Source organism: Mytilus californianus, unplaced genomic scaffold (assembly GCF_021869535.1).
Source record: "Mytilus californianus isolate M0D057914Y unplaced genomic scaffold, xbMytCali1.0.p SCAF_1, whole genome shotgun sequence".
Classification (NCBI taxonomy): domain Eukaryota; kingdom Metazoa; phylum Mollusca; class Bivalvia; order Mytilida; family Mytilidae; genus Mytilus; species Mytilus californianus.
The window spans coordinates 40053689-40078052 of record NW_026262581.1 but is presented as its reverse complement, the minus strand read 5'-3'; the positions used below and the strand labels follow the sequence as shown (position 1 = coordinate 40078052).

The following is a 24364-nucleotide window of genomic DNA, read 5'->3' as shown; positions in this document are numbered from 1 at the left end:
GAATTAGACTATTTACCAGATTTGTAATAACATAAGCAACACGACGGGTGCCACATGTGCAGCAGGATCTGCTTACCCTTCCGGAGCACATATCACCTCCAGTTTTTGGTGGGGTTCGTGTTGCTTAGTCTTTAGTTTTCTATGTTGTGTCATCTGTACTATTATTTGTCTGTTTGTCTTTTATTTTTGACCATGGCGTTGTCAGTTTGTTTTCGATCTATGAGTTTGACCGTCCCTCTGGTATCTTTCGTCCCTCTTTTTTTAGGCCAATGTCAAGGCTCATGAGGAAATTTCACCTTGACCTTCAAAGGGTACCATAACCTTGACCTTGTGACCTTTTGAAAGGTGAAGTGGTCCTGAGTTGAATTGTGGTAGTCCCATGTATTTACGACTTTCGGTTTAAGTTCGATATTGCACCATATATTTAATTATTCATTGTGCCCTTAATGAGCTATAGAATTGCCCCAATTTTTTTTTGCAGTTTTGTACATTAGATCATCTTACACTTAGCATATTTGAGATGTCTGTTGTCGTTTTAGAGATATTGCAGTTTGAAATTTTGTGAGGGGGCAAAAATTAAAACTTCTAAGACGGTAAGGTTGTAGCATAACAAATAAAAGTACCTTAAGCGTACATGTCTAATATCAAATGTATGACCCCCAAAAATGGGTTGTGTACGGTCATTGAGTGCAAAAAATAGATTGTCTTCGAAGGTAAGGTTGTTGCATATCAAATAAAAGGTCGTAATGTGTTCATTTCAAATATCAAATTCCTATCCCCCCAAAATGAGTTTGATTGGTAATAAATTACAAAAAAAACAACACTTCAAAACTTAGTAGATAGTGGTGTTGTCGCATATCAAATTAATGGCCATCAATGGCTCATGTGACATTACATGAAAAACTCAAAGCCTCATTTATCTGTTTACTTGAACAAACCCAAAGTGTGGTATACAATATGTAGGACAAACAGGACTGATGATATTTTTTCGTTAAATAGTCGAGAATTTTCTAAATATACTGCCGAAATTTACCTAAAAGAACTTACTTCAAATAAATCAAATATAAACGGTAATAACTGTCCTTTCCTAGATTTAGATATTTCAGTTTCACAAGGGGAAACTCTACACTTAAATTTACGACAAAAGGGATGATTTTTCGTTCCCTATTGTTAATTTTCCTTTTTTGGACTGTGATGTTCCTTTGCCACCATCTTACGGTGTTTATATATCACAACTCGTTAGCTATGCCCGTGTCTGTTGTGACATTTGGATTTCAATGAACGTTATGTATTTCTGGTAAATTATTAAGTCAGGGATTTCGTTACCACAAATTACTTAAAACCTTTACTAAATTCTTCTATAGATATAAAGATTTGGTTTTGAAGTTTGGTTGTACCTGTAGAAAACTTATTTCAAACGGGATAGCACATCCTAATTTTTACGGAGATGTTGTTTACCGAGCCGGGAAATTTAGAAACGATCCGGGTAAACTTTTCGATCCTTTAAATAAACCTATTCTAAAAGGTTACCAATTCAACACTATAATGAAATCTTTGAATATTGTTTTTTATTGGTATTAATATTGATTTTGTTATCAGTAAATCAAAATCAAACTAAATATTATTTTTATATACATATGCATATTCATGGCTCTACAATCTGTCGATACCTGTATCTTGGCATTGCACAAGGTCATGTTTTTCTCTGACTGTTTATGACGACTTTACACTAAATCCATTGGATGTTGGATGTGTACTGATTGATATTTTAGTCTAAGATCTGTACTTAGTGTCTTCTTGTGGGGATGTATAAGTATCCTGCCACGTCCACTCTGTTTTTGTTACTTGTGTTTGTGCTTTGTATCTATCTGATGAGTTAAGCCCTTTTCAACTGATTTTTATAGTTTGTTTATTTGTTGTACTGTTACACCTCTGTCCCAGATTAGGGGGAGGGTTGGGTACCCGCTAACATGTTTAACCCCGCCACATTCTGTATGTGCCTGTCCCAAGTCAGGAGCCTGCAATTGAGTGGTTGTTTGTTGCTTTTGATCATATGTGTTTTTGTTTATTGTTTTGTACAGTTCTTGTAGTGTTCTGTTGCAAATCTGTCCCAGGATTAGGGGGCGGGTTGGACGCCCGCTAACATGTTTAACCCCGCCACATTCTGTATGTGCCTGTCCCAAGTCAGGAGCCTGTAATTCAGTGGTTGTCGTTTGTTGCTGTATATCATATTTGTTTTTCGTTCATTATTTTGTACATAAATCAAGCCGTTAGTTTTCTCGTTTGAATTGTTTTACATTTGTCATTTCGGGGCCCTTTATAGCTGACTATGCGGCATGTGCTTTGCTCATTGTTGAAGGCCGTACGGTGACCTATAGTTGTTAATTTCTGTGTTATTTGGTCTCTTGTGGAGAGTTGTCTCATTGGCAATTATACCACATCTTCTTATTTTTATATCAAGTCTAGATTTCAAATATCATACTTCTGATCTCGAAAATTTAGGTGGATAGGGTCATTAATTGCGAAAAGTGAAAAGTTTAAGAAGGTATGATCGTTGCATATCAAATGAAAGGTACAGAGTGCATTACAAATACCAGACTTTTAAGGGAAAGACATTTCAATTGTTTTACAAACAATTGAGATACGAGTGTTAATAATATATTATTTGAATATAGTATGTTGAAGTGTGTGTTGAAAAATTCGTTCATTTATTTTTGTTCAAGGTATTTAATATAAAAACAACCATGGCTCAAGCTTTCTTTTTTAGCTCGCCTGGCCGAAAGGCCAAGTGAGCTTTTCTCATCACTTGGCGTCCGTCGTCGTCCATTAACTTTGACAAAAATCTCCTCTTAAACTACTGGGCCAAATTTAATGAAACTTGGCCACAATCATTTTTAGGATATCTAGTTTAGGAAGGCTGTTCCATTCACGAATAACAGATGGTAGAAATAATTTTGATAAAAAGAAGTTCTACAGTTCATGTTTTGAACATTAAATTAATGCCCTTCTAGTATTATAGTTATAAACTTGATAAAGTTGTTGAGGAACGAGACTACAAAGATAATCGGGAGCTTGATCATGAAATATTTCGAGAAATTTGATATTTTACAAATGTATGTCTGGATCTTCTTTCACTCAGAGATACCCAACCAGTATCATTATAAAGTTTAGTTTTAGAACAAAGTTTGGTGGCACCATTGACGATACGAGCCGCTTCTATTTGGATGCCCTCTAGTTTGTCCTTCAAATAAGTTGGTATGTTATCCCACACAGTATCCACATATTCGAGAATAGGCCTGATGAAACTGATATAAATAACTTGTAGATGATTACGCGATAACTTAAACTTTAAGCTCCTCATAAGATTTAAGCGCGGCGTAGCTTTATCAATAATATACTAGTAATTTACATGACTTTCCCAACAGCCGTTTTCTTGAAAAATTAACCCTAAATGTTTATGTTTTTCAACCTCTTGTATCAGCGTATCATTCATATATATTGGTGGGTTATGGGGTTTTGCTGTTTTTCTAGATATGGTCATGGTTTCGGTTTTTATTGGATTAAAATTAACGAGCCATTGTTGAGACCATAAGTGAATTTTTTTCTATATCAGAGTTCATTAATTCAGCCGTAGCATACTCGTCCTTAACAACTATATATAATGATGTATCGTCAGCGAAAAGTCTGATGTTGCATGATATGTCACATACAATATCATTTATAAATAATAAAAATAATACAGGGCCTAAAATTGAGCCCTGGGGGACACCGGCTTTAATACTCTAAACATCAGAGGTCTGTCCTCCTATGACAACTCTTTGTCTTCTCTCAGATAAATGACTTTTGAACCATTTCAGGAAGTCCCCTCTTATTCCAGATTTTTCTAGTTTATGAAGGAGGCCTTCATGCCAGACCCGGTCGAACGCTTTACTGATATCACAAAACACAACTCTGATTTCCTTTCCAGAGTCAAGGGCTTTAGCAATATCGTGGGTAATATGAATAAGTTGATTAACAGTACTATCTCCAGGCATAAAACCTGATTGCATCTGTGTAATTATTTTATAGCGAGAAAGAAAATTAAATAAATATTTAAAAACACATTTTTCCATCGTTTTACCAATAAAAGATAACAGAGAAATTGGTCTATAGTTGGATAAAATTTCTTGAGAACCACTCTTGAAAAATGGTATTACATTTGCTATTTTCCAGTCATATGGATAAATGCACAATTGAAGTGACTTATTGAATAACAGAGCTAGGGGATAGCTTAATTCGCGAGCCGCATATTTAAGAAATCTTGGACTAATGATGTCGGGGCCTGTTGCCTTAGACACGTCTAACAAGAGGAGTTGGTCATAAACTTCCTCTTGCGTTATAATTATATTATCTAAAGTATGAATTACGTCATCTAAGTTTATTTCTGGAATATTTGTAGATGAGTCATCAACGCTCGATTTGCCTTATCTTTATTATCGTCTAAGTAGGTCTAAGTAGGTATCATTTAATAGGATAGGGGGGAGGGGGTGGGGTAGTCCGAGGGTTTGGAAGGAAGCCCAGCCAAGTTACGCAATTTTTTTCACCAATTCTTAATGGAATCTACATGTGAATCTAATGATTTACATTGTTTTTCAAAATAATGGGTTTTTGCTTGTTTAATCAAATTTACACATTCATTCCTAATTTTCAAACTGGTTTATATGGTTTGGTTGTCGGCTATCATATTCAGGATATGTTTGATGTCAATTTATCTATACCACAGGCAACATACTCCAACCAAGCTCTTGGAGTGAAACAGTTTGAAACCTAAACTTTATACTTGTTCAAACAAATCTCACTTTTTCATTTCTAGCTTATCCTTTTGTAAATAAGCCAAAATAAAACGAAGTTGTTGTTTTGTTGTCTTTAAACGGTTGTGTGATAGACAGAAGGAAGCAGGAATAACAGGGTCAATGCAATATAGTAGTTCATGTCCAGTACGCAATTAAAAAAATGCTGTTTTTGCAATCGCCTGTCCGTTGAATACGGATATTGATTTTAAGAAAAATAATGTGTACAAAGCTTGTTTTTGTTGTTGTTGCTAATAACATGTCGTCCTATTTTGTCGCCAAACACGCTCTAGGCCTCTGTAAACTAGACCCTCTAACTTGGCTTATGAATACAGATTGCCGCGACGCCTTGAAAATGAATTGACGGAATTCCCAGAAACTTGCAATGCTTCTTCTATAGATGGGACACGAAGTTGTGCACCTGCTACTTTAACTTTTATTAAATATTCCATAGAAACTTATACATAAATGATAAAGCCAAAACATTAATTTTGTTCAGTAAATTTAAACAGTCAATGAGTGTGGAGCAATACAGATTTACTGGTCTAAGTGAAATCTAGGTCACAACAACAAATGGAAGTTTTTAACGACCTTGAATGGCTAACGCTCGGGATAAAATTCGAATATCACGGGCCAGTCCATGTGTAAATGTCCAACAAATCTAGGGCTTCCATGAATTATTTCTTAATTTTAGTCATTAAGATTAATGCCTGGACACATTTTTCAGGATTTAAGCTTAATTCCTAGGATTTATAAGATTAATGCCTAATATCATTTAGGCAATAGAATTACTGCCTATAGGCGTTAGCTTATTGCCTAGGATTTGGGCTTAATGCCTAATTTCACTTATTGCCGCCAACATATAACGTGACGGTACCCAAATTGCACCTATTTTGACAGCTTTTTCACCTACGTTTATTTATGATCCAGACAAAAGTTTCCATTCTGTGTTTATTTTGTAGATGTGTCATTATAAGTCCCCTACCGACAAAGTCGAAGGGGACTTTAGGTTTGCACTCCGTCCGTCTGTCCGTCTGTCCGTCTGTCCGACTGTCTGTCTGTCCATCCGTCAGTCCGGCAAATCAGCTTTCCACACATTTTTTCTTCGTTCTTGAAGATATTGATTTGATATTTGGTATATAGTTTTATCATGACAAGTTATAGATCAAGTTCGAATTTTGTTCCGGTCTGATGATTTAGTCCAGAGTTATGGACCATAACTCTGGACCATATCTAATGTTAGATTACTTTGTTAAACCATATTTCTGTGCAAAGGGAGATAACTCATTTTTTCAAAATACATTCTTTGTTAAATTATTTGAAGAATTTTTTGGCAGGTTTGTTTGTTATTTAGTATAAACTAATTTTCTGAATGCTATATCAAAAAAGTTATGAAGATAAATCCTTTAATTAGAAAATAATCTATTTTTATTAATGTATATATTTCAATACATTACATTGTGTAGATAAAAGTTGTTGACATTTTATAGATAAGTTACAAATCTATATTAGTTTTAGTAATTTGTGACAAATGAAAAAAAATATTTGGAACTATCAATTATATCTGATTATAATTTGAAAATAGATATACACTGTATTACATCATGTCTAGTTCTAGAGAACTATTAATCATATCTAATGTTTTTTTTTTCATCATGCTTATAAGATATTGATTGATAATTGGTATATAGTTTTATCATGACAAGTTACAGATCAAGTTCAAATTTTTGTTTCGGTCTAATAATTTTGTGCAGAGTTATGGTCCTTGGACTTGAAAAATTCACTCATATAATCTGTTTTCAACACTGTTTTTAGTCATGCTTGAAGATAATGACATGATATTTACTTTTTGTTGATACCATGACAAGTTATAGAACAAGTTAGCATTTTGTTCCAGTATAATGAATTTTTTCCCGGTAGGGGACTATGTATTGCCATGCAATACTCTCAGAGTCAGAATGCTTGTTTACTATATGGTTCCACCAATTTATTTTTGAATCCATATTGAATCATAGAAAAATAGGTTTCAACCGACCTCCAAACGATCCATTATTCTGTAATGAGGAGTAACCAAATTACATCCATGCTTAAATTCAAATCCTTAAAAATCGAATAACAGATGTTTTGTTTTATTTCTTCAAATATTTAGAACAATTTGACATTAGCCTATGCTTAGTCATTATGTTTTACGAAATGGATGCTTGTAACAAATTTAATTTGCTCATTTTTAAAAGATAACTTTTTGTGAACGTCGCATGGCGACGTTTTCGTAGATTTACTTTTTCCAGTGAATGCTTCATCTGTTGATATATACTGTGAACGTTTTGTGTATATTTGAATATATTTACCTTTGTTGAACCAGGCTGAAGCTAGCGAACAATTACTAGCGAACAATAAGGCGATATATCTAAAAACCAAAAAAATGAATAAGACAGCAACGGCCGTTAAATGAAAAATATTTAAAAAGGCAGAAATTCCGTCCAAATATTGCAATTTCAACTTTATCATGAAATGGTATTAATCCCATCCATTGATAAAACTAGTCACATCTTTTTTAGGCTAATATTCAGTACCACAATAAATCTGCATCTGTCAACGGATTATTTGTAGGTGTAAGACCACCAATGCACCCACTTCAATTTTTTAAAACGTATGTAAAAGTAGTCCTTCTCTGTAAAATATAGCACCTTTGATGTCATTGTTTAATTGAAGTAAGATACACATTTGCAGAAATGGGGGTTGGCCTATTCCATGGCTTCTAGAGAAAAATAATGAGGGGTGTCACGGGGTATGACTGTATAGGTCTTGTAGAGGAGAAACAGTCGCATCTTTTGCGCAAGGTATCGAAGGGCGCTATGTTCAAAAATCTGAAACTAGAGCTCAAAATTTGAAAACAAATTGTTAAAAACAGGGGAGATTGGCCTATTCCATGGCTTCTAGAGAAAAATAATGAGGGGTGTCACGGGGTATGACTATATAGGTCTTGTAGAGGAGAAACAGGCGCATCTTTTGCGCAAGGTATCGAAGGCCGCTATGTTCAAAAATCTGAAACTAGAGCTCAAAATTTGAAAAAACAAATTGTTAATAACAGGGGGTTTGGCTTATCCCATGGCTTCTAGAGAAAAATAATGAGGGGTGTCACGGGGTATGACTATATAGGTCTTGCAGAGGAGAAACAGTCGCATCTTTTGCGCAAGGTATCGAAGGGCGCTATGTTCAAAAATCTGAAACTAGAGCTCAAAATTTGAAAAAAAATTGTTAAAAACAGGGGGGTTGGCCTATCCCATGGCTTCTAGAGAAAAAAAATGAGGTGTAGCACGGGGTATGACTATATAGGTCTTGCAGAGGAGACACAGTCGCATCTTTTGCGCAAGGTATCGAAGGGCGCTATGTTTAAAAATCTGAAACTAGAGCTCTAAATTTGAAAAAAAAATGTTAAAAACCGGGGGGTTGGCCTATCCCATGGCTTCTAGAGAAAAATAATGAGAGGTGTCACGGGGTATGACTATATAGGTCTTGTAGAGGAGAAACAGTCGCATCTTTTACGCAAGGTATCGAAGGGCGCTATGTTAAAAAATCTGAAACTAGAGCTCAAAATTTGAAAAAAAATTGTTAAAAACAGGGGAGGTTGGCCTATTCCATGGTTTCTAGAGAAAAATAATGAGGGGTGTCACGGGGTATGACTATATAGGTCTTGCAGAGGAGAAACAGTCGCATCTTTTGCGCAAGGTATCGAAGGGCGCTATGTTCAAAAATCTGAAACTAGAGCTCAAAATTTGAAAAAAATTTGTTAAAAACAAGGGGTTGGCCTATCCCATGGCTTCTAGAGAAAAATAATGAGGGGTGTCACGGGTTATGACTATATAGGTCTTGTAGAGGAGAAACAGTCGCATCTTTTGCGCAAGGTATCGAAGGGCGCTATGTTCAAAAATCTGAAACTAGAGCTCAAAATTTGAAAAAAAAATGTTAAAAACAGAGGGGTTGGCCTATCCCATGGCTTCTAGAGAAAAAAAAATGAGGGATGTCACGGGGTATGACTATATAGGTCTTGTAGAGGAGAAACAGTCGCATCTTTTGCGCAAGGTATCGAAGGGCGCTATGTTCAAAAATCTGAAACTAGAGCTCAAAATTTGAAAAAAAAATTGTTAAAAACAGGGGAGGTTGGCCTATTCCATGGCTTCCAGAGAAAAAAATGAGGGATGTCACGGGGTATGACTATATAGGTCTTGTAGAGGAGAAACAGTCGCATCTTTTGCGCAAGGTATCGAAGGGCGCTATGTTCAAAAATCTGAAACTAGAGCTCAAAATTTGAAAAAAAATTGTTAAAAACAGGGGGGTTGGCCTATCCCATGGCTTCTAGAGAAAAAAAATGAGGGGTGTCCAGGGTATGACTATATAGGTCTTGTATAGGAGAAACAGTCGCATCTTTTGCGCAAGGTATCGAAGGGCGCTATGTTAAAAAATCCGAAACTAAAGCTCAAAATTTGAAAAAAAAATGTTAAAAACATGGGGGTTGGCCTATCCCATGGCTTCTAGAGAAAAATAATGAGGGGTGTCACGGGGTATGACTATATAGGTCTTGTAGAGGAGAAACATTCGCATCTTTTGCGCAAGGTATCGAAGGGCGCTATGTTCAAAAATCTGAAACTAGAGCTCAAAATTTGAAAAAAAATTGTTAAAAACAGGGGAGGTTGGCCTATTCCATGGCTTTTAGAGAAAAATAATGAGGGGTGTCACGGGGTATGACTATATAGGTCTTGTAGAGTAGAAACATGCGCATCTTTTGCGCAAGGTATCGAAGGGCGCTATGTTCAAAAATCTGAAACTAGAGCTCAAAGTTTGAAAACAAATTGTTAATAACAGGGGGGTTGGCCTATCCCATGGCTTCTAGAGAAAAATAATGAGGGGTGTCACGGGGTATGACTATATAGGTCTTGCAGAGGAGAAACAGTCGCATCTTTTGCGCAAGGTATCGAAGGGCGCTATGTTTAAAAATCTGAAACTAGAGCTCAAAATTTGAAAAAAAATTGTTAAAAACAGGGGGGTTGGCTTATCCCATGGCTTCTAGAGAAAAATAATGAGGGGTGTCACGGGTTATGACTATATAGGTCTTGTAGAGGAGAAACAGTCGCATCTTTTGCGCAAGGTATCGAAGGGCGCTATGTTAAAAAATCTGAAACTAGAGCTCAAAATTTGAAGAAAAAAATGTTAAAAACAGGGGGATTGGCCTATCCCATGGCTTCTAGAGAAAAAAAATGAGGGAGGTCACGGGGTATGACTATATAGGTCTTGTAGAGGAGAAACAGTCGCATCTTTTGCGCAAGGTATCGAAGGGCGCTATGTTCAAAAATCTGAAACTAGAGCTCAAAATTTGAAAACAAATTGTTAAAAACAGGGGAGGTGGCCTATTCCATGGCTTCTAGAAAAAAAAATGAGGGACGTCACGGGGTATGACTATACAGGTCTTGTAGAGGAGAAACAGTCGCATCTTTTGCGCAAGGTATCGGAGGGCGCTATGTTCAAAAATCTGAAACTAGAGCTCAAAATTTGAAAACAAATTGTTAAAAACAGGGGAGGTTGGCCTATTCCATGGCTTCTAGAGAAAAAAAATGAGGGGTGTCACGGGGTATGACTATATAGGTCTTGTAGAGGAGAAACAGTCGCATCTTTTGCGCAAGGTATCGAAGGGCGCTACGTTCAAAAATCTGAAACTAGAGCTCAAAATTTGAAAAAAAATTGTTAAAAACAGGGGAGGTTGGCCTATTCCATGGCTTCTAGAGAAAAATAATGAGGGGTGTCACGGGGTATGACTATATAGGTCTTGTAGAGGAGAAACAGGCGCATCTTTTGCGCAAGGTATCGAAGGGCGCTATGTTCAAAAATCTGAAACTAGAGCTCAAAATTTGAAAACAAATTGTTAATAACTGGGGGGTTGGCCTATTCCATGGCTTCTAGAGAAAAATAATGAGGGGTGTCACGGGGTATGACTATATAGGTCTTGTAGAAGAGAAACAGGCGCATCTTTTGCGCAAGGTATCGAAGGGCGCTATGTTCAAAAATCTGAAACTAGAGCTCAAAATTTGAAAACAAATTGTTAATAACTGGGGGGTTGGCCTATTCCATGGCTTCTAGAGAAAAATAATGAGGGGTGTCACGGGTATGACTATATAGGTCTTGCAGATGAGAAACAGTCGCATCTTTTGCGCAAGGTATCGAAGGGCGCTATGTTCAAAAAACTGAAACTAGAGCTCAAAATTTGAAAAAAAATTGTTAAAAACAGGGGGGTTGGCCTATCCCATGGCTTCTAGAGAAAAATAATGAGGGATGTCACGGGGTATGACTATATAGGTCTTGTAGAGGAGAAACAGTCGCATCTTTTGCGCAAGGTATCGAAGGGCGCTATGTTCAAAAATCTGAAACTAGAGCTCAAAATTTGAAAAAAAATTGTTAAAAACAGGGGAGGTTGGCCTATTCCATGGCTTCCAGAGAAAAAAAATGAGGGATGTCACGGGGTATGACTATATAGGTCTTGTAGAGGAGAAACAGTCGCATCTTTTGCGCAAGGTATCGAAGGGCGCTATGTTCAAAAATCTGAAACTAGAGCTCAAAATTTGAAAAAAAATTGTTAAAAACAGGGGGGTTGGCCTATCCCATGGCTTCTAGAGAAAAAAAATGAGGGGTGTCCAGGGTATGACTATATAGGTCTTGTATAGGAGAAACAGTCGCATCTTTTGCGCAAGGTATCGAAGGGCGCTATGTTAAAAAATCCGAAACTAAAGCTCAAAATTTGAAAAAAAAATGTTAAAAACATGGGGTTGGCCTATCCCATGGCTTCTAGAGAAAAATAATGAGGGGTGTCACGGGGTATGACTATATAGGTCTTGTAGAGGAGAAACAGTCGCATCTTTTGCGCAAGGTATCGAAGGGTGCTATGTTCAAAAATCTGAAACTAGAGCTCAAAATTTGAAAAAAAATTGTTAAAAACAGGGGAGGTTGGCCTATTCCATGGCTTTTAGAGAAAAATAATGAGGGGTGTCACGGGGTATGACTATATAGGTCTTGTAGAGGAGAAACAGGCGCATCTTTTGCGCAAGGTATCGAAGGGCGCTATGTTCAAAAATCTGAAACTAGAGCTCAAAATTTGAAAACAAATTGTTAATAACAGGGGGGTTGGCCTATCCCATGGCTTCTAGAGAAAAATAATGAGGGGTGTCACGGGGTATGACTATATAGGTCTTGCAGAGGAGAAACAGTCGCATCTTTTGCGCAAGGTATCGAAGGGCGTTATGTTTAAAAATCTGAAACTAGAGCTCAAAATTTGAAAAAAAATTGTTAAAAACAGGGGGGTTGGCCTATCCCATGGCTTCTAGAGAAAAATAATGAGGGGTGTCACGGGTTATGACTATATAGGTCTTGTAGAGGAGAAACAGTCGCATCTTTTGCGCAAGGTATCGAAGGGCGCTATGTTAAAAAATCTGAAACTAGAGCTCAAAATTTGAAGAAAAAAATGTTAAAAACAGGGGGATTGGCCTATCCCATGGCTTCTAGAGAAAAAAAATGAGGGAGGTCACGGGGTATGACTATATAGGTCTTGTAGAGGAGAAACAGTCGCATCTTTTGCGCAAGGTATCGAAGGGCGCTATGTTCAAAAATCTGAAACTAGAGCTCAAAATTTGAAAACAAATTGTTAAAAACAGGGGAGGTGGCCTATTCCATGGCTTCTAGAAAAAAAAATGAGGGACGTCACGGGGTATGACTATACAGGTCTTGTAGAGGAGAAACAGTCGCATCTTTTGCGCAAGGTATCGGAGGGCGCTATGTTCAAAAATCTGAAACTAGAGCTCAAAATTTGAAAACAAATTGTTAAAAACAGGGGAGGTTGGCCTATTCCATGGCTTCTAGAGAAAAAAAATGAGGGGTGTCACGGGTTATGACTATATAGGTCTTGTAGAGGAGAAACAGTCGCATCTTTTGCGCAAGGTATCGAAGGGCGCTACGTTCAAAAATCTGAAACTAGAGCTCAAAATTTGAAAAAAAATTGTTAAAAACAGGGGAGGTTGGCCTATTCCATGGCTTCTAGAGAAAAATTATGAGGGGTGTCACGGGGTATGACTATATAGGTCTTGTAGAGGAGAAACAGGCGCATCTTTTGCGCAAGGTATCGAAGGGCGCTATGTTCAAAAATCTGAAACTAGAGCTCAAAATTTGAAAACAAATTGTTAATAACTGGGGGGTTGGCCTATTCCATGGATTCTAGAGAAAAATAATGAGGGGTGTCACGGGTATGACTATATAGGTCTTGCAGATGAGAAACAGTCGCATCTTTTGCGCAAGGTATCGAAGGGCACTATGTTCAAAAAACTGAAACTAGAGCTCAAAATTTGAAAAAAAATTGTTAAAAACAGGGGGGTTGGCCTATCCCATGGCTTCTAGAGAAAAATAATGAGGGGTGTCACGGGGTATGACTATATAGGTCTTGTAGAGGAGAAACAGTTGCATCTTTTGCGCAAGGTATCGAAGGGCGCTATGTTAAAAAATCTGAAACTAGAGCTCAAAATTTGAAAAAAAAATGTTAAAAACAGGGGGGTTGGCCTATCCCATGTCTTATAGAGAAAAATAATGAGGGGTGTCACGGGGTATGACTATATAGGTCTTGTAGAGGAGAAACAGTCGCATCTTTTGCGCAAGGTATCGAAGGGCGCTATGTTCAAAAATCTGAAACTAGAGCTCAAAATTTGAAAAAAAATTGTTAAAAACAGGGGAGGTTGGCCTATACCATGGCTTCTAGAGAAAAATAATGAGGGGTGTCACGGGGTATGACTATATAGGTCTTGTAGAGGAGAAACAGTCGCATCTTTTGCGCAAGGTATCGAAGGGCGCTACGTTCAAAAATCTGAAACTAGAGCTCAAAATTTGAAAAAAAATTGTTAATAACTGGGAGGTTGGCCTATTCCATGGCTTCTAGAGAAAAATAATGAGGGGTGTCACGGGTATGACTATATAGGTCTTGCAGATGAGAAACAGTCGCATCTTTTGTGCAAGGTATCGAAGGGCGCTATGTTCAAAAAACTGAAACTAGAGCTCAAAATTTGAAAAAAAATTGTTAAAAACAGGGGGGTTGGCCTATCCCATGGCTTCTAGAGAAAAATAATGAGGGGTGTCACGGGGTATGACTATATAGGTCTTGTAGAGGAGAAACAGTTGCATCTTTTGCGCAAGGTATCGAAGGGCGCTATGTTAAAAAATCTGAAACTAGAGCTCAAAATTTGAAAAAAAAATGTTAAAAACAGGGGGGTTGGCCTATCCCATGTCTTCTAGAGAAAAATAATGAGGGGTGTCACGGGGTATGACTATATAGGTCTTGTAGAGGAGAAACAGTCGCATCTTTTGCGCAAGGTATCGAAGGGCGCTATGTTCAAAAATCTGAAACTAGAGCTCAAAATTTGAAAAAAAAATTGTTAAAAACAGGGGAGGTTGGCCTATACCATGGCTTCTAGAGAAAAATAATGAGGGGTGTCACGGGGTATGACTATATAGGTCTTGTAGAGGAGAAACAGGCGCATCTTTTGCGCAAGGTATCGAAGGGCGCTATGTTCAAAAATCTGAAACTAGAGCTCAAAATTTGAAAACAAATTGTTAATAACAGGGGGGTTGGCCTATCCCATGGCTTCTAGAGAAAATTAATGAGGGGTGTCACGGGGTATGACTATATAGGTCTTGCAGAGGAGAAACAGTCGCATCTTTTGCCCAAGGTATCGAAGGGCGCTATGTTCAAAAATCTGAAACTAGAGCTCAAAATTTGAAAAAAAATTGTTAAAAACAGGGGGGTTGGCCTATCCCATGGCTTCTAGAGAAAAAAAAATGAGGGGTGTCACGGGGTATGACTATATAGGTCTTGTAGAGGAGAAACAGTCGCATCTTTTGCGCAAGGTATCGAAGGGCGCTATTTTCAAAAATCTGAAACTAGAGCTCAAAATTTGAAAAAAAATTGTTAAAAACAGGGGAGGTTGGCCTATTCCATGGCTTCTAGAGAAAAATAATGAGGGATGTCACGGGGTATGACTATATAGGTCTTGTAGAGGAGAAACAGGCGCATCTTTTGCGCAAGGTATCGAAGGGCGCTATGTTCAAAAATCTGAAACTAGAGCTCAAATTTTGAAAACAAATTGTTAAAAACAGGGGGGTTGGCCTATCCCATAGCTTCTAGAGAAAAATAATGAGGGGTGTCAGGGGGTATGACTATATAGGTCTTGTAGAGGAGAAACAATAGCATCTTTTGCGCAAGGTATCGAAGGGCGCTATGTTCAAAAATCTGAAACTAGAGCTCAAAATTTGAAAACAAATTGTTAAAAACAGGGGAGGTTGGCCTATTCCATGGCTTCTAGAGAAAAAGAATGAGGGGTGTCACGGGGTATGACTATATAGGTCTTGTAGAGGAGAAACAGTCGCATCTTTTGCGCAAGGTATCGAAGGGCGCTATGTTCAAAAATCTGAAACTAGAGCTCAAAATTTGAAAACAAATTGTTAAAAACAGGGGGGTTGGCCTATCCCATGGCTTCTAGAGAAAAATAATGAGGGGTGTCACGGGGTATGACTATATAGGTCTTGTAGAGGAGAAACAGTCGCATCTTTTGCGCAAGGTATCGAAGGGCGCTATGTTCAAAAATCTGAAACTAGAGCTCAAAATTTGAAAAAAAATGTTAAAAACAGGGGAGGTTGGCCTATTCCATGGCTTCTCGAGAAAAATAATGAGGGGTGTCACGGGGTATGACTATATAGGTCTTGTAGAGGAGAAACAGTTGCATCTTTTGCGCAAGGTATCGAAGGGCGCTATGTTCAAAAATCTGAAACTAGAGCTCAAAATTTGAAAACAAATTGTTAAAAACAGGGGGGTTGGCCTATCCCATGGCTTCTAGAGAAAAATAATGAGGGGTGTCACGGGGTATGACTATATAGGTCTTGTAGAGGAGAAACAGGCGCATCTTTTGCGCAAGGTATCGACGGGCGCTATGTTAAAAAATCTGAAACTAGAGCTTAAAATTTGAAAAAAAAAATGGAAAAAAAACAGAGGGGGTTGGCCTATTGGTGTTATACCTCCATTGATTTTCCCCTATCATTTTTTTTAAATTTGCAGTTTTCAAAAAATTGTGGAGATTTTATCTTTGTTTCAAATTAAAAAGTTAACATAAAATTTCATTGCATATAAAAAAAATAACCATAACTGTCAGTTAACCAATCAAATGCCCCCCCCCCCCACCTTATTTAACCTGTGTACAAGCTTTAGTAACCATGTAACCTCAAGTTTCCAAAATATTCTATAGAAACCCCAAATAAAAAAAATGATGCTTTGAAATACTCAAGATACATGAATATGTTTATGACCCAGAAATGTTTTACTGCAATAAAATGATGGATTAATTACCTACAACTGTCAAATTCAAGGGAATATTTGTTTTGACCTATTTTCGTATGCAACCGGATGTGACGTGCCATGATTGTTGGTATTACACCTGAAGAAGACATTTTTATTTAATAAACTGAAAGGGACCTTTTTCCTTTGTAATACTGTTTTTTTCAAGCATTCCTGTCATGTTTTGTCATAATCAGTTCAATAGTTTGAGAAAAATCTAGTATAATGTACGACGACATCTTCAGCGATTCGTGCAACATTTCTTCGAAAAATCCAAACCAAGCCGCATCATGATAGAATATAGTGTGGACCAATAATGATCAAATATTTATCTCATCTGCCTACAAACAGTTGAATATGATACAAAAGATGACTTTAGGATGACAAATACCACTAATGGACCCCTTTGTCTTCTTTATAAGGTCTCTTTTGGTCCATTTATACATGTCATTTCCTCAAAATTTCAACTTTTCAGGCCAATAAATAAAAATAATGAAGTAACTTTCACTCATTTATGATAGAAATGTTATAATAAATTACATTGAGTGATTGAAGTATTCAAGCAGAATGAACAATCCATATAAAAGTTTACTGGAGGTTTTAATAAGTCCTTACGTAAAACTTAAATTTACGCTGCGTTCCAAAGAGGGACATAAAAAGCTTCTCTATTAGTGAATAATTTGTTGGTACTGCTTTAAAAAATAATTAGATTTACTTATAACTATATATATTAATTAAAATATTTCTGAGAGAAAACTTTCTATTATGGCAGAATATAAGAAATAAGGATAAAAAGCTCCCCAAAACACCGTGAAGTATGGCTTGTTCTGTTAACTAATATTCATGGTAGAGTCCTATTTCAAGGAAATGTTCTCATAAAATGTGTTTTGGAGACTCAATCCACTCAGAATATTTCATTGTTTATAATATTTCACTTGAATAGCAAGAAATTTTAACACATGAGAGTACTCACAAGGTCAAAGGTGCATGTACAGCACCCCATATTAGGTGTAATACCACCATTGAATTTCCCCTATTAGTCTTTTTAAAATTTGCACTTTTCAAAAAAATTGTGCAGAATTTATCTTTGTTTCAAATTGAAAAATACCTGGCATGAGTAAAGTTTAATCCTGTCCAGTACTATAGAAAAAAATTCACATAAAATTTCATTGCATATAAGAAAATAACCATAACTGTCAGTTAACCAATCAAATGTCCCCCCTTATTTAACCTGTGTACAAGCTTTAGTAACCATGTAACCTCAAGTTTCCAAAATATTCAATAGAAACTCCAAATAAAAAAAATGATGTTTTGGAATACCCAAGATACATGAATATGTTTATGACCCAGAAATGTTTTACTGCAATAAAATGATGGATTAATTACCTACAACTGTCAAATTCAAGGGAATATTTTTTTCGACCTATTTTCGTATGCAACAGGATGTAACGTACCATGCGTTGGTGGTATTACACCTATTCAATGGCTTCTAGAGAAACAAATAGTGTGGAGTTTCACGGGTATAGCTATATAGGTCTTGTAGAGGAGAAACATGCGCATGGTTTGCGCAAGGTTTCGAGTTGCGCTTTGTCCAAAAACTAAAACTAGGGCTCGGGATTTGAAATTGATTTGGAAAAACAACGGGAATTCGCCTATTACATGGCCTCTGGAAAAAATAATGAGGGATGTCGCGGGGTAAGACTAAAAAGGTCTTGTAGAGGGCACACAGGCGCATAGTTTGCGCAAGGCTTCAAGAGGTGCTATCTTTAATTATTTCGAAAGGAACTAAAATTTAGTGAGGAACAAAGCCAACTCAAATGTCAGACAAGAACGTGAAAACCGTGTAAAAGACATATCAGAGTCAGCAAAGAAGAATTTCTTGTCATATGAAGTCGAAATGAAAATCCAAATTCCCCCATCCGAATTACATCATAAAAGAGATTGCAAAATGTATAATGTAAGTACTGATAAAGAGAAAGCTGAATACTGGCTGAATTTTTTTCAAGGGTATTTCAAAAAGAAAACGATGAAGATGAAAGAACTTTAGTGCGAAGGCCATCTGGTATACAACCTAAAGTTCTATATACTATTTCAGACTTAATAGACAGTCTACTTTGTATTATTTTCAACAGTTTATTAATATCAGAGGTTTTGTACTAGAATAAAACAAAATCGGCAAAGAGTAATGCGTTGTTAAAAAGATATGATAGTAAAACTACATACAGACCAGTTAACTTTATCAATGACAATGACAATCCAATCGCCACATCCACGTGCGGGCATTGTCTGATATAAATAAATGTATACTAGGCAAAAAAAGAAACGTTACCCTGGTTTTTATTTAAAGAAATTACATAAACTAATTAATAATATTTTCAAGATTACAACTAGTGACGTGAATGATTTACTATTTTGTTAAAAATTCGAAGACGACGTTACGTCATTTTCTGATTTCAAACAAATAAGCTTTTTTTTAAACATTTACCTGTATAGAACTGGAATTGAGTTGTCCTTTTGATCATTAGATGTGTCGAGCGCTATATTGTTAACAAAAGGTCGCATTAAAAAATTGAAAAAGTTACACGTAAGTCAATGCCACGTCTACGTCATAATGAGAGAGAACGAGCTATTGGGATGTTGGCAGCAAAAATGACTCTTATACAGGTTGCAAATCATCCCAATGTCTCTAGAATAACTATTGAAAGGCTTAAGACTCGTCTTAGAGATACTGGCACGACAAATAATCGTCCCCGAGATTGCAGGCAACGTAAAACGAAGTTACGTCAAGAGAGGCACATCCGCATTATTCATCTCCGGAATCGATTTGTAAACGTGTCACAAACAGCATGTCAAACTCATGGAAGAAACAACAACAGGCTATATTTCCAAACAGTTTCTAACCAACTGCATCAAGTTGGCCTAAGAGCTCGTCGTCCGTTAAAGGGACATATCTTTTCGCAGCGTCACAGGATGTCGCGACTTGCATGGACTCGGGTACGGATTCGATGGAATAGGCTTACATGGAGACAAGTCCTTTTTACCGATGAATCGAAATTCAACTTGACATTTAGCGACGGCAAAGCCAGGGTCTACCGGAGGTTCAATGCATGATTTTCTGATGCGTGCGTACAGGAAACGGATCGGTTTGAGGGTGGCGGAATAATGGTATGGGACGGCATAACCTACCAGGAACGCACCGATCTGACAATTATTGAAGGTAACCTGAATGCAAAAAGGTATAGGAACGAAATTCTGGCTCCACTCGTTCTCCCGTTTCTCCGAAGGCATCGTTTTAACCACGTGTTTCAGCAGGACAACGCCCGTTGTCACGTGGCACACATTTCAATGATTTTTGGAGAATAATCACATTCGTGTGTTGCCGTGGCCAGCAATGTCTCCAGATTATAGCCAATGGAACATCTTTGGGACGAATTTGGACGACCCATCAGAAAGAGCCCAAATCCATCGGAAACGCTCGCCCATCTCCGAATAGCACTTTTCAGGGGATGGAACAGCACAAAGGGCCATTGATAAAGAAGGATGATCATGGGTAGTTTCTTCAAATACTGGAACATGAACGACAACCATATCACCATTCTGAAAGCTCCGAGGGCCAGTTCAGATGCTGTAATGAAATGGTGGGTCATTAAAAAAGTAAAAGAAAGCACGTATGAAACCTAGTGCGACCAGATTTAAACGGATATAGAATGAATGAAGATAGAATATGATGCAGCAATCAAAGAAAATGAGAAAAAATAATGGACAAGCTGGACAAGTGTGACCACAAACTCAAACATGCAGAATCATTTGATTAGTTAACTTCACGAAAATAAAATGACAGAGGACAAGGTGATGAATGTTTGGTATGCAAAGAAATAGGAAGAACAAGAAAGAGAAATTCACTAGATTGACGGAGTGAGATGTGTTAAAATAAACTAGAGTAGATATCGAAACCTTAAAAATTGAGGGTAATACGTTGCATCATAATCATACCTCTCGTTAATACCACACACATGACGTTTACTATGTGCCGCACTTACTGTAATGTCACGTCACTTTGACATGTTACTATGACTAGTACATCTATCACATATTCAAGAAGTCTTTTATTTCTATCTTAAGAAGGGAAAATGGATACAAAGCTGAAAGCCATTCGTTCCGGACACAAACGAGCACTTACAAGACTTTGGAAGAATTTTAGAGACATAACTGCAGAGATAGTTTCGATATAGAAATAGAGGAAGTCACAGCTATTTTAGATTCCGTGTCACAGAAAAGTGATATTCAGAAAGGTCTTAATGATAAAATTGTAGAAACTTGCTCGGATGAAGACGTGGTGGAAGAAATTCAGCAAACAGATCAGTACATGTTCGTTTAGATTAAAAAATCCGTCAAATTAAAAACTCATTCAATCCTCACAATCAACTAGTCATAATTTACCTGTCAATACTACCGTTTTTCAAGCTAGTCATGTTACTCCCTCTGATACACCCATACATATCATGATTTCACCTACAGGCAATAGTGTACCCGCAAGCGACTCCTCTCAATAGAACTCGCACGCCAATTGATTCACGTCGACACCTCTTGTACAATAAAATGCAGCATAGTTTTATACTAGTAACCCTGCTATATCAGAGAAAACCATTAAACCCATTGGTTACTAGTAACCTTTACATTTACATTTTATCCAGTGGATATGGAAACAAGTTATTGTAACTTATATTAATCATATCCCTCTCTTCTTTGCTGGTGCGAGTGCTACCTTATCGATGCGGTACGAGGTATTCAGAAGTTCGTGAACCCTGTATTTCCTCATCGTTGAAATTGTGGGAATTGGTAAACACGCGGAACCGACCCTGTTGATGTCTGCATACAAGTTACAGTATACCTTATTTTCTTTCATATTTCTTATGACTTGCGGCCACAGGTCTTAAGTCGATCTCTGTTTGGTGGTGATTTTGTTGGTGACCGATATCATCTAAAGTACCAATCGCGCATATGCGCGTAGATTTGGCTTTAAAGTATTTGATCATCTTCCCATCATGGTGTGGTCCCAATGGTCGAGAAAACTCGTCTTTCCTCCATTTTGGCGGGATCAACGTCGTGTTTTAGGCATAGCACTTTGATCTCTTTGTTGTGGAATTCGGTAACCTTTTCCGTCCATAGTTTTATGAAAATGCTTGACTTAAATACGGTATAAAAAGCAACCTTGATCGTCACACCTTCATGGTCTTGGGCGGCACTAAGCAGTCGTATTTGGCAAGGAAAACATTGATGATGCTAAGAATAAACGTGAATTCTTTGTTCTGTTGAGATAGAACTGTAATCAAAGTTTCACCTAAACGAACAGCGCTCAGGCATCGTTTCTCGAATTTACGTCGAAATGTTTTATCCGTCCAATGAAGTTTTCTATTGAGTCGCCCAGACCGATTGAACTTTGGTGAATATGAGGTGTCAAACGGTGTCGCGTTCCATCTTCTTTCTCATTGTTGGATTTTATATAGTGCAAAGTTAACAATGCATGTTCCTGTCACTCACATAGTTGCGAGTTGTTGTATTCTTATGTTGAGCATCGACAGCTCATTTACACGGCTTGGTTCCACGTGGGTGACAAGGTTCGAATCACAAAGAATTTAGGTACATTTGATAAGGAATACACACCTTCCGTTGGACCAAAGAAGTGTACAAAAAGAAGAGATCATGACGATACACAGCTTGAGCGACTCATGGACCAAGGTGTTTGGGGTTCTTACTGTATGTAATCGTTTTTTCAGCTTAGTACCAGGTCCCGTGAAGTTGTGCAACAAACGATCGGGGCGGGTTTTTTTTAGTTTGTCCATGAAACATCCACTGGTTGTACTCATAAAGTGGAATATCCTCGATCCACCCCTCCGTCGTCGCCCCTTGCTAGTCGTAAATTGGAAGCGGCTGTTTGTCTTTGTATTCTACTTACACTTCAGACTGCCGTAAGCCGTTATAAGCCGACGCTGCTCAAAAATGTACTCATCCGGTCAGGTGTTTATGTTACGATAGTTTGGGAAATCTCTTCATCAACCTATCTATCTACTACTGCAAAACGCACTGGGGAAGAGGTTCTTACAAATGACATAAGCGAGCTGATATCCGATATAGGTAACTGTCCCACATCACTCATCAATGTCATTGTTCGTCTTCGAACAGACCATCGGGAATTGAAACAAACAGTAAGATCTTGGTGGTTTTTGATGAATTGGTGCTGAGTAAGCAAAATAGTGCGAAGACTTCTACGTCCGAGTAGGACTCAACAACGCTGATTGATTCTATCTCTGTCAAAACTGCTTGAAACTCTCGCGCAAGACGATCCAACTTTGTCAAGATCTCTTTCAACAATACAACCAGAGTTTCCAGACACATTCATCGTTCGGCCCTAGCCTTCAAGGTGGTCAAATCTTCATGCTGGTCTGAGCCTTACGGCTTTGTCACCATCAAACGCTAATTTTTTCTACGGTATTAAACACTAGATGCTGTTTTCTAAAACGCTTTCAAACGCTTAAGGGAGTTTTTGCAAACGCTTTACATAAAATGACGTTTGTTATACTAATTATTGCCTTTTCCAAGCAGCATTAAACACTTCACATGAAGTTCCAGGATGAAAAGCATACCATCAAATCTAGTAACTTACAATAACTACTTGACAAACAAGGTTTAGTCGTGATCTAAACGAGTCTTAAAAGGGCAAGAGAAAAAAAACTGCTTCTTAGTCAACCAAGTCGACTGTAGACCTCCTTGTAGTCTTATCACTATCTGCACTGCCTCCTCAATCTCCTAATGTGCAGATACATTACCTATCGATGCAGATAAACATGCTACCCTCGGACATCGTACACAGGAGTACCCAAATCTCAGCATTGGAGTTTGCGAAACATCTACCTAACCGTCAACGTTCAACCTACCCAGTCATTTACTTCAAAGATGAGCCTGTTTCTCCTCTACAAGACCTATATAGTCATACCCCGTGACACCCCTCATTATTTTTCTCTAGAAGCGATGGAATAGGCCAACCCCCTGTTTTTTTAACTTTTTTTTCCAAATTTTGAGCTCTAGTTTCAGATTTTTGAACAAAGCGCCCTTCGATACCTTGAGCAAAAGATGCGCCTGTTTCTCATCTACAAGACCTATATAGTCATACCCTGTGACAGCCCTCATTATTTTTCTCTAGAAGCCATGGAATAGGCCAACCCCCCTGTTTTTAACATTTTTTTTTCAAATTTTGAGCTCTAGTTTCAGATTTTTGAACATAGCCCCCTTCGATACCTTGCGCAAAAGATGAACCTGTTTCTCCTCTACAAGACCTATATAGTCATACCCCGTGACACCCCTCATTATTTTTCTCTAGAAGCCATGGAATAGGCCAACCTCCCCTGTTTTAAACATTTTTTTTCAAATTTTTAGCTCTAGTTTCAGATTTTTTAACATAGCGCCCTTCGATACCTTGCGCAAAAGATGCGACTGTTTCTCCTCTACAAGACCTATATAGTCATACCCCGTGACACTCCTCATTTTTTTTCTCTAGAAGCCATGGGATAGGCCAACCCCACTGTTTTTAACATTTTTTTTCAAATTTTGAGCTCTAGTTTCAGATTTTTGAACATAGCGCCCTTCAATACCTTGCGCAAAAGATGCGCCTGTTTCTTCTCTACAAGACCTATATAATCATACCCCGTGACACCCCTCATTATTTTTCTCTAAAAGCCATGGGATAGGCCAACCCCCTGTTTTTAACAATTTGTTTTCAAATTTTGAGCTCTAGTTTCAGATTTTTGAACATAGCGCCCTTCGATACCTTGCACAAAAGATGCGCCTGTTTCTCCTCTACAAGACCTATATAGTCATACTCCGTGACACCCCTCATTATTGTTCTCTAGAAGCCATGGAATAGGCCAACCCCCCTGTTTTTAACATTTTTTTTTCAAATTTTGAGCTTTAGTTTCAGATTTTTGAACATAGCGCCCTTCAATACCTTGCGCAAAAGATGCGCCTGTTTCTCCTCTACAAGACATATATAGTCATACCCCGTGACACCCCTCATTATTTTTCTCTAGAAGCCATGGAATAGGCCAACCTCCCCTGTTTTTAACATTTT

At 37.7% G+C, this 24364-nt stretch overlaps 1 protein-coding gene and 2 long non-coding RNA genes across 4 annotated transcripts in view; 2 read left to right on the top strand and 1 right to left on the bottom strand.

The window, feature by feature from the left end:
* LOC127701625 (terminal uridylyltransferase 4-like) overlaps positions 1-24364 on the bottom strand; it is a 697935-nt gene that overhangs the window by 547256 nt on the left and 126315 nt on the right. The window lies entirely within an intron of this gene.
* On the top strand, positions 7485-11020 carry LOC127703364 (uncharacterized). The gene is made up of 3 exons (XR_007982967.1): positions 7485-7631; positions 7810-7847; positions 10330-11020. It is a non-coding gene; the product is annotated as an uncharacterized LOC127703364 (long non-coding RNA).
* On the top strand, positions 13245-15495 carry LOC127703730 (uncharacterized). Its single transcript, XR_007983017.1, has 2 exons — positions 13245-13415; positions 14303-15495. It is a non-coding gene; the product is annotated as an uncharacterized LOC127703730 (long non-coding RNA).